Source organism: Cherax quadricarinatus, chromosome 23, assembly GCF_038502225.1.
Source record: "Cherax quadricarinatus isolate ZL_2023a chromosome 23, ASM3850222v1, whole genome shotgun sequence".
NCBI classification, from domain to species: domain Eukaryota; kingdom Metazoa; phylum Arthropoda; class Malacostraca; order Decapoda; family Parastacidae; genus Cherax; species Cherax quadricarinatus.
Window position 1 is genome coordinate 6,411,572 of NC_091314.1, and position 12,214 is coordinate 6,423,785.

The following is a 12,214-nucleotide window of genomic DNA, read 5'->3' on the forward strand; positions in this document are numbered from 1 at the left end:
AGTGATTTTCAGTAGCCTCCAACTTAATGCATGATGTGTAACTAAGATGATCTTTAGTAGGACCATATAGGTATACATTCTATAATTGTCAATACATATACAAAAACATATGGATTTTAAGGGCTTCAGTATTGCATGTGTTACCCGATAATATGTAAACAATAGTTACATAGTATTTGCTTATTAATTATTACTGGAAAGCCATGTGAGCCATTGTATCAAGGATGATTCCTTGATGTTGGTCAGGAGTTCTTGAGCCTTCCCTCCTCTTCCTTGGATTGAACCTGAATGCTTCCCATTTCCCTAGGTGCAGTATAACCTATGGGTTTAGTGTCCCCCTCCCTATGAATATAATAATTGGGCCAGTCAGGCTGTCGGTGATTGCTTTTCACACAGTATATATTTTTTTTTTTTTTTTTTTTTTCAACAAGTCGGCCGTCTCCCACCGAGGCAGGGTGACCCAAAAAAGAAAGAAAATCCCCAAAAAGAAAATACTTTCATCATCATTCAACACTTTCACCACACTCGCACATTATCACTGTTTTTGCAGAGGTGCTCAGAATACAACAGTCTAGAAGCATAAACATATAAAGATACACAACATATCCCTCCAAACTGCCAATATCCCAAACCCCTCCTTTAAAGTGCAGGCATTGTACTTCCCATTTCCAGGACTCAAGTCCGACTATATGAAAATAACCGGTTTCCCTGAATCCCTTCACTAAATATTACCCTGCTCACACTCCAACAGATCGTCAGGTCCCAAGTACCATTCGTCTCCATTCACTCCTATCTAACACGCTCACGCACGCTTGCTGGAAGTCCAAGCCCCTTACCCACAAAACCTCCTTTACCCCCTCTCTCCAACCCTTTCGAGGACGACCCCTACCCCGCCTTCCTTCCCCTATAGATTTATATGCTTTCCATGTCATTCTACTGTGATCCATTCTCTCTAAATGACCAAACCACCTCAACAACCCCTCTTCTGCCCTCTGACTAATACTTTTATTAACTCCACACCTTCTCCTAATTTCCACACTCCGAATTTTCTGCATAATATTTACACCACACATTGCCCTTAAACAGGACATCTCCGCTGCCTCCAACCGTCTCCTCGCTGCTGCATTTACCACCCAAGCTTCACACCCATATAAGAGTGTTGGTACTACTATACTTTCATACATTCCCTTCTTTGCCTCCATAGATAACGTTTTTTGACTCCACATATACCTCAACGCACCACTCACCTTTTTTCCCTCATCAATTCTATGATTAACCTCATCCTTCATAAATCCATCCGCCGACACGTCAACTCCCAAGTATCTGAAAACATTCACTTCTTCCATACTCCTCCTCCCCAATTTGATATCCAATTTTTCTTTATCTAAATCATTTGACACCCTCATCACCTTACTCTTTTCTATGTTCACTTTCAACTTTCTACCTTTACACACATTCCCAAACTCATCCACTAACCTTTGCAATTTTTCTTTAGAATCTCCCATAAGCACAGTATCATCAGCAAAAAGTAACTGTGTCAATTCCCATTTTGAATTTGATTCCCCATAATTTAATCCCACCCCTCTCCCAAACACCCTAGCATTTACTTCCTTTACAACCCCATCTATAAATATATTAAACAACCATGGTGACATTACACATCCCTGTCTAAGACCTACTTTTACTGGGAAGTAGTCTCCCTCTCTTCTACACACCCTAACCTGAGCCTCACTATCCTCATAAAAACTCTTTACAGCATTTAATAACTTACCACCTATTCCATATACTTGCAACATCTGCCACATTGCTCCTCTATCCACTCTATCATATGCCTTTTCTAAATCCATAAATGCAATAAAAACTTCCCTATCTTTATCTAAATACTGTTCACATATATGCTTCAATGTAAACACCTGATCTACACATCCCCTACCCACTCTAAAACCTCCTTGCTCATCCGCAATCCTACATTCTGTCTTACCTCTAATTCTTTCAATTATAACCCTACCGTACACTTTTCCTGGTATACTCAGTAAGCTTATTCCTCTATAATTTTTACAGTCTCTTTTGTCCCCTTTCCCTTTATATAAAGGGACTATACAGTATATATATGTCATCTAAAGTTTCCTCTCGAATGTATGTTTTCTTGTGATTTGTTTTAGCCATGGTATTATGACTCAGAGGTTTTGTGCGCAAGGGGCTTGGACATACAGCAGGCATATGTGAGCGTGTTAGAAAGTGAATGGAGACAAATGTTTTTTGGGGCTTGATGAGCTGTTGGAGTGTGAGCAGGATAATATTTTATGAAGGGATTCAGGGAAACTGTTTAGCCAGACTTAAGTTCTCGAGGTGAGAAGTACAATGCCTGCACTTTAAAGGAGGAGTTTGGGATATTGATTGTTTGCTCCTGGCATTTTAGTCGCCTTTTGTGACATGTATGGCTTACTGAGGAAGAAGTTTTTTCCACTTCCCCATGGAGAATTATTATTATTGTTCTTATCATTATCATTATTATTATTATTATTATTATTATTATTATTATTGTTGTTGTTATTATTTTATTTATCAAACCAGCCATATCTTACTGAGACAGGGTAACTTAAATATCTCTTTTAATTTAGTAATGTATACAGGAGAAGGGGTTATTAGCCCCTTGCTCCCGGCATTTTAGTCACCTCTTCTGGTATGCATGGCTTACAGAGGAAGAATTCTGTTCCACTTCCCATGGAGAATTATTATTACTATTACTATTATTATTATTATTATTTTTTTTTTTTTTTTTTTTTACAAGTCGGCAGTCTCCCACTGAGGGAGGGTGACCCAAAAAGAAAGAAAATCCCCAAAAAGAAAATACTTTCATCATCATTCAACACTTTCACCTCACTCACACATAATCACTGTTTTTGCAGAGATGCCCAGAATACAACAGTTTAGAAGCATATACATATAAAGATACACAACATATCCCTCCAGACTGCCAATATCCCAAACCCCTCCTTTAGAGTGCAGGCATTGTACTTCCCATTTCCAGGACTCAAGTCCGGCTTTATAAAAATAACCGGTTTCCCTGAATCCCTTCACTAAATATTACCCTGCTCACACTCCAACAGCTCGTCAGGCCCCAAATACCATTCGTCTCCATTCACTCCTATCGAACACGCTCATGTATGCCTGCTGAAAGTCCAAGCCCCTCGCCCACAAAACCTCCCTTACCCCTTCCTTCCAACCTTTTCGAGGACGACCCCTACACCGCTTTCCTTCCCCTACAGATTTATACGCTCTCCATGTCATTCTACTTTGATCCATTCTCTCTAAATGACCAAACCACCTCAACAACCCCTCTTCAGCCCTCTGACTAATACTTTTATTAACTCCACACCTTCTCCTTATTTCCACACACCGAATTTTCTGCATAATATTAACACCACACATTGCTCTTCTTATTATTATTATGTATTATTATTATTATTATTATTATTATTATTATTATTATTATTATTATTATTATTATTATTTCAACAAACTGGGTGTCTCTCACTGCACCAGGGTGACCCAAAAAGAAAAACAAAAGTTTCTCTTTTTAACTTTAGTAATGTATACAAGAGAAAGGGTTATTGCCCCCTTGCTCCCGGCATTTTAGTTGCCTTTTATGACATGCATGGCTCACAGAAGAATAATTCTGTTTCACTTCTCCATGGAGAATTATTATTATTATTATTATTATATCCAGAGTTCCTGCCCCAATGAAACTACCGGAAAAGATTCAGGAACACTGAATTAGGTATTTTGTTTTCAGGTGGGATAACAATAACTTTTGAAAAGCTGAAAGGGGTCATCATAGATAAAAGGCTAGGAATCATTAGTCTAGGATAAGCCAGAATGTCAATTAGTTTTATTTTCAGTTTGTTGTGCTATTAGTGTGGAGGCTACTCTATCATAGTTACTCTTGCTCTTGTAAAGTTTACTCTGTAATGTATATAAAGAACTATGATGGTATGTTTTCTGTGTTGTTGTAGATGCTGTGAACTGTGGTGAATCCATTTGTTATTCTTAAGATTGTTGCCAATGATAGAATCTTATGAGAGTGCATAGTATAAATTGAAAAACACGAATTTGCATTCAGAGTTGATTCCATTTTCATAAATGAAAATACGTATGCAGAATCTTAAATCTACCAGTACATCTGTGTCTTCTGCAATGGCAGATTTGGTGGACACAAAACATCAGATGATTATTAAAATACAATATTTTGAATAACAGGTGAGATTCAACATAACATGTGAGGTGTACTGTACATTTACTTTAAATGAATGACAGTTGTTTGAGAAATGTGTATAGATGTTGGATCCTAATTAGGCAATGACTGAAATATTGTGATGTATGTATGTTTGTAGGCACCATTTACTGGGGCTGTTGTTGATTGGATATTTGATAAGAGACTTTTTTTTTCTTAAATATACTATTCTGTAATTTGCAATTAGCAAATGTATATAGGCCCTGGTCAGTAATAAATTTTTTGGGTACTAATGCTCGGGTTTATTGGTAAATTTGATATAGTACTGGTTTCTAGTCAACAGCAGATTACCTAGCAATCATTTTGAATATTGTTTGATGTTGTTTGTATGTGCCATCGTTACTGCAGAAGGTAAGTTTATTCTTCTAGTGCTCTTGATTTGAATGAAGATTTCACTTATATAACAAATATTTGTTAGCTTTGTAATTTTCTTTGTGTATAATTTTTATTTAATATGAAGTGAGAATTGACCCTTAGAATTATAGTTTTTTTATACTCTCTTTATTTATTAGGGTGACATTATTCTTGGGTTTATAACAAAGTTTTATAATAGTCATTTAAATCACAGTTAAAAATATGAAACTGCAAAATCAAGGAAAATATGAAATTATTATGTAAAAAGCTTACCGGTACATACAAAGATATAAATGTTGGAGATATGATTAAAAATGCTATATATGTAATAAAAAGGCTAATTTTTTTTACAAATTAATGTAGCACATATCTCCAAATTCTAATCAGAGTAGGCCCTTGTCTTAGCATTTTAAAGGATGTGATATTTGAACAATACGTAGTACTGTACTGTGTTTATACGATCATAATCTTATATAAATTGCTACTGCTTATCTAAATTTATCTCTGGTGTGGAGAGCACTACAAAGTGAAGCTATCTTAGTGAAGCATTACATTGTGTACAAGTGTACAGTTCTAGTTCTCGCTTGTTGTAGATGGTATCTACCGCATTGTCATTCTTTAGTATAAATATAACCCATGTATAAAGAATTGAATCTTCTAGACTATAAATGCAGCATAAGACATTCCTCATTTGATTCATGCAATTTCTTGTAAACAAAATGATAAACCAAAATTCCCTATTATTGTCATATGACTTCGTTCATTTATTCTAAAATCCTTCCATAGGTAGATTACATCTTAGTTACATCTGTCTCCTACTTGCATATTCTGTATCATATAGTTGTTTGCTTATTTTAGTACATTTTAGTACATTATTTACTACATCTTAAAGCATGGCGTCTTCAAATAACTGGACCCCTCTATCATTATTGTCGAAGAAAAGTGAGAAATAGGCCATGGTAAGAGTTTCTTTTAAATTTATTAATACCTTTTAATCAGTCATTATCATGCTATTCCCAAGTAAATGAGGCAGGACAAATCTGTCAGCCTTTTAAAACAAGTCAATGTATGAGAGAACTGAAAAAGTTATTAAAAGAAATTTTCAACACAAATTACATAAATGTCTATACACAAGCATGTATAGCGTGTCTATGCAGCAAGTGTGCGTGAGCGTGTTAGGAGTGAATGGAGACGAATGGTTTTAGGGACCTGATGAGCTGTTGGAGTGTGAGCAGGGTAATATTTAGTAAAGGGATTCAAGGAAACTGGTTATTTTTATATAGCTGGACTTGAGTACTGGAAATGGGAACTACAGTGCCTGCACTTAAAAGGAGGGGTTTGGGATATTAGCAGTTTGGAGGGATATGTTATATTTTTTTTTTTTTTTTAACTGTTGTATCCGGGTGCCTCTGCAAAGACAGTGATTATGTGTGAGCGAGGTGAAAGTGTTGAATGATAATGAAAGAATTTTCTTTTTGGGGATTTTCTTTCTTTTTGGGTTACCCTGCCTCGGTGGGAGATGGCCAACTTGATAAAAAAAAAAAAACAAAAAAAAAAAACAAGTATCTAAACACTCAAATACAGATTTTTAACAATAACCTCTAAAATTAGTTCATTGCTTTGGTATGAGTTTTCATTGTTCATATGGAAAATTTTTCATAGACTGGTCGATTGATTTTGGTCTTCTATGGAAGTACTGTCATAAGTACTATCTTCTTTACTGAGATTTTTTCTTTAGCTATGTAAATATAGCATATATTCATAATTAACTGGTTGATTGATCTTGCTCTTTCTCTTCCTTAAAAACATAAGTGACAACTGGTTATTTCTAATGATAGCTAAACCAGCACAAAAAATTCTGAAATTCTACATGCAGTCACTGCTTCAAGGCTGGGAAAGTTCCCAGATGGAGTATGACATTATAAATATTAACTGTTCAGGTAAGAAAGCTACTCTGCTTCTTTGTATACAAATTTTGTTGCTTCTAGGAATTTTTGAGGCTTCTACCAAGACTTTTAATTACAATAATCTGACTATTTTTTCTTGTGGCAGAGGTGTCCTTCATTTTAAAATTTTTTTCTGAAAATTTGATGGTTTTCCTGAAAACATGCAATAGGGGCTTGGCAGATCAGAGTAAAGGTGACCGAGTCATGTTCCTGTGTGATGCGACACAACTTCCTAGTAATTCAGTTCCAGAGAAAGTTACCTCCGCTGTTATCCCCTCAACTACTGTTTTGTTAGTGACCCTACTCTTTCCAGAATTAAAACTTGCCTGCCATTAAAATTGACCTTCTGAATTTCAAAAGATGCATTGTTGTATCACTTCTGTAGATACTGCTCTGACTGTTACCCTTTAGAGATACTGTATTTCTAATATATGTATCACAATCTTTATAGAGCCCTTTGCCAGTGAAGTTTCTTGTTTACTAGAATGCCAGAATATTTGTTCAAGAGCAGAATGTTTGAGTGTACTGTAAATAATTTTTCTGTTAAAACATATGAGGCATTGCTAAGAGTAAGCTTTTATTATTTTTTAACTTGATAAATACATGTATTGTACTGAAGGCTGGAGGGAGTGGAGATGTAGTGTCTGAAGGCAGTGTGAATATAATGCAGAGAATCCGTAGTTTGGAAATTAGGAGGACATGTGGGGTTACTAAAAGTATTATCCAGAGGGCTTAGGAGGGGTTGTTGAGGTGGTTCAGCTATAGAGAGGATGGGACAAAATAGAATGGCTTGGAGAGCATACATATCTGTTGTGGAAGGAAGGTGGGGTAGAAGTCGGCTTAGGAAAGGTTGGAGGGAGGGGGTAAAGGAGGTTTTGTGTGCGAGGGGCCTGGATTTCCAGCAAGCGTGCATGAGTGTGTTAGAAGTGAGTGGAGACAAATGGTTTTTAGGACTTGATGTGCTGTTGGAGTGTGAAGGGATTCAGGGAAACCAGCTAGCTGGAGTTGAGTCTTGGAGGTGAGAAGTACAATCCCTGTGCTCTGAAGGAGGGGTGTTGATGTTGCAATTTTTTAACTGTAGTGTAGGCACGCCTCTGGCAAGAGTGATGGAGTGAATGATGATGAAAGTATTTCTTCTTTTTTGGGTCATCCTGCCTTGGTGAAAAATGGCTGATGTGTTAAAAAAAAAAAAAAGAATATTGTATTGGATTGTTGTTATTTTTTGTTATCATAGTTGCAATATTGAGTTGGCTCTTAGTATAGAAAGTTCTCATTATGTCCTCTAATATTCATCTCTCGAATCTGTATTCTCTATAATGATAGTAAATCGCTTCTTACAGATTTCTTCTGATTCTTACAGTTTACTCCTTACAGTAACTTTATTTTATTAATTACTCAGCTTTTTCATGTTCTATCTGAGTGGAGTATTTCTTGCTTGAAGTTTGTAATTTTTTAACTCAAAAATTATGCAAATAATTTCTTGAAATTGTGTAAAATATGTTTTACACAGATTGGAGAATTATGTAAACTAAAAATATTACAGCCAGTGTTAGTTTCGGTTTAAAATTGAGAAAGTTAATCATTAATTAAAATCTAACCTACTTTTTTTAAATGAAAAAGTGTAATACCTCATAAATGTTATGTTCTCTTCTGGAAGAGATATGTAAATACTTTTCAAAGTTCTGTGAGAATAAATTACATGACTCAGTATTGTATAATTATTTAATGATTAATGTGTACTTTAGGTGGAAATTAACTAACAACACATATCTGAATAAAAATGAGGTACAGTGGAACCTCTACTTAAGAGTTTAATCCATTCCATGACCTTGCTTGCATCTGGATATGCTTGTTTGCAGAGCCAATTTTCCTCATTTAAATTAATTGAAATGCAGTGAATCCGTTCTGGCTCTCAGGAGGCACGACAAGATACTACTACAATATTTCACTAATATCGTCTATATGGCTTATTTATCTATCACAGATCATCTAATATGACATAATAAACAATATAAATAACATAGAAACCTGATATATACTCTAGAATGAATGTCATTCACGTAGTGGTGTCGGCGGTGGACAAGAGTTGGTCTGGGGACAGGACAAAATACTCCTTGAATATTTCGCTAATATCTACTCTACGGCTTATTTATCTATCACAATTCATCTGATACGATATAAGCAATATAAATAACATAGAAACCTGATATATACTCTAGAATGAAAAAAAAATGTCATTGTGACAGGTGGAGGCGGCCATAACCACTCCTGCGTTGTTGTGGTATTCACTGCCATCGAGTGACGGCCTTTTGAAGCCATCTGGTATTATAATTATTATTATTATATAGTACATTATTATTATACATGTACAGTATTATTATTATACATTTTTTTTTTATTAGTTTTTATTATCACACTGGCCGATTCCCACCAAGGCAGGGTGGCCCGAAAAAGAAAAACTTTCACCATCATTCACTCCATCACTGTCTTGCCAGAAGGGTGCTTTACACTACAGTTTTTAAACTGCAACATTAACACCCCTCCTTCAGAGTGCAGGCACTGTACTTCCCATCTCCAGGACTCAAGTCCGGCCTGCCGGTTTCCCTGAACCCCTTCCATGAAACATATTATTATTATATTATTATTATTTTTTTAACAAGTCGGCCGTCTCCCACCGAGGCAGGGTGACCCAAAAAAGAAAGAAAATACTTTCATCATCATTCAACACTTTCATCTCACTCACACATAATCACTGTTTTTGCAGAGGTGCTCAGAACACAACAACTTAGAAGCATATACCTATAAAGATACACAACATATCCCTCCAAACTGCTAATATCCCGAACCCCTCCTTTAAAGTGCAGGCATTGTACTACCCATTTCCAGGATTCAAGTCCAGCTATATAAAAATAACCGGTTTCCCTGAATCCCTTCACTAAATATTACCCTGCTCACACTCCAACAGATCGTCAGGTCCCAAATACCATTTGTCTCCATTCACTCCTATCTAACATGCTCACGCACGCTTGCTGGAAGTCCAAGCCCCTCGCCCACAAAACCTCCTTTACCCCCTCCCTCCAACCTTTTCGAGGACGACCCCTACCCAACCTTCCTTCCCCTACAGATTTATATGCTCTCCATGTCATTCTACTTTGATCCATTCTCTCTAAATGACCAAACCACCTCTACAACCCCTCTTCAGCCCTCTGACTAATACTTTTATTAACTCCACACCTCCTAATTTCCACACTCCGAATTTTCTGCATAATATTTACACCACACATTGCCCTTAGACAGGACATCTCCACTGCCTCCAACCGCCTCCTCACTGCTGCATTCACAACCTAAGCTTCACACCCATATAAGAGTGTTGGTACTACTATACTTTCATACATTCCCTTCTTTGCCTCCATAGATAACGTTTTTTGTCTCCACATATACCTCAATGCACCACTCACCTTTTTTCCCTCATCAATTCTATGATTAACCTCATCCTTCATAAATCCATCCGCCGACACGTCAACTCCCAAGTATCTGAAAACATTCACTTTTTTCCATACTCCTCCTCCCCAATTTGATATCAAATTTTTCTTTATCTAAATCATTTAATACCCTCATCACCTTACTCTTTTCTATGTTCACTTTCAACTTCCTACCTTTACACACACTCCCAAACTCATCTACTAACCTTTGTAATTTTTCTTTAGAATCTCCCATGAGCACAGTGTCATCAGCAAAAAGCAACTGTGTCAATTCCCATTTTGTATTTGATTCCCCATAATTTAATCCCACCCCTCTCCTGAAAACCCTAGCATTTACTTCTTTTACAACCCCATCTATAAATATATTAAACAACCATGGTGACATTACACATCCCTGTCTAAGACCTACTTTTACCTGGAAGTAGTCTCCCTCTCTTCCACACACCCTAACCTGAGCCTCACTATCCTCATAAAAACTCTTTACAGCATTTAGTAACTTACCACTTATTCCATATGCACCTACCATCTGACTTACGACCTGCTGGACATACGACCACTCGACTTACGACTGTGTTTTTTATGCCAAATTTCAGGGAAATAAACAACTGTTTGTGTTGTACACAGTGTTTATCCTAAACCTTACAGTATAAAATACAGTACTAACAGCATAAAAAGTAAAGTAAAAAATGAAATACAAAAATAAAACAAAATAAAGTCAATTATTAATGTGATGTTGATGTTCAGTAGTAAGGTTCGACTTACGTCCATTTCGACTTGCGACCGGTTTGTCAGAACCGAACTCGGTCGTAAGTCGGATGGTACCTGTACTTGCAACATCTGCCACATTGCTCCCCTTTCCACTCTATCATATGCCTTTCCTAAATCCATAAATGCAATAAAAACTTTCCTACCTTTATCTAAATACTGTTCACATATATGCTTCAATGTAAACACTTGATCTACATATCCCCTACCCATTCTGAAACCTCCTTGCTCATCTGCAATCCCTTCACTAAATATTACCCTGCTCACACTCCAACAGCTCATCAGTTCCCAAAAACCATTCATCTCCATTCATTCCTATCTAACACACTCACACATGCTTGCTGGAAGTCCAAGCCCCTTGCCCACAAAACCACCTTTACCCCCTCCCTCCAACCTTTTCGAGGACGACCCCTACCCTGCCTTCCCTTCCCTACAGATTTATGTGCTCTCCAAGTCATTCTACTTTTATGGGGGAGCTGAAGGTTTCGGAGACCACTCCTTAATTTATGAACCGATTACATTCATTTTTGGTGTACTATTAGAAGCTTATATTAAAGAGCCTTTGCTGAAGTTTCAATCATATCGGCCAAAAAGGAAACGAAATATGCAAAATTTACGAAAAATTACATTTGGCAGTACTCAAGTACTCAGTGGTACTTGGAAAAGTGGTTTTGACACTTTCTGCTGATAGAACACTTCTAATTCCATCATATTTGAAGTTCCAATTATAATAATAAATCTTACGTTCATGCTAAAAAAAATAAAGTTTCATAACTTTTTTGACATTTTGGAAGATGTCGGTCTTGTTGCCCACACAAATCTGAAAATATTTGGGATAGTTCAGAAAGGTACCACAAAACTTGTAAAGCAATCATTCTTCTATGTTTGTTGTGAAAATCAAGTCAATTCATTCATAAATAAGGATAGAGAATCCATAAATAGGTAAATAACTTACTTTCGAGATATAGGCCGAAGCGCGCGGCACCCTAGGTGCCCGGGAAATATTTTTTTCCCCGAAAAATTCGCTTTATTTTACACTTTTTGCGTGACCTACGAGTGTTTATTACAGTTAACCATTGTAAATCCGTTTTCTCTCATCACTGATGAGAGAGGTCGGACCCTCTCTTCACCTTCAGGGGAAATATCGATAGAAATTTTTTCCTTGGGGCGTCATATTATGCTATATATTATTTTTTAAGGTGTACTTTTTATGTTTATATGCTATTATTATATTGCATTATATCATAATAGATCAATTGTGATAGATAAATAAGCCTTATAATTGATATTAGCGTGGGTATGGAATATTTTGTTGGCTGGAGGTGTCGGCCATTTTGTGCACTATTCCCAGGGGTTCCCGATTGGTGCCGTGA

General features: G+C 36.6%; 1 protein-coding gene across 13 annotated transcripts in view; it reads left to right on the top strand.

Annotated features, from left to right (window-relative positions):
* LOC128685760 (protein tramtrack, beta isoform) overlaps positions 1–12,214 on the top strand; it is a 149,873-nt gene that overhangs the window by 14,102 nt on the left and 123,557 nt on the right. The window lies entirely within an intron of this gene.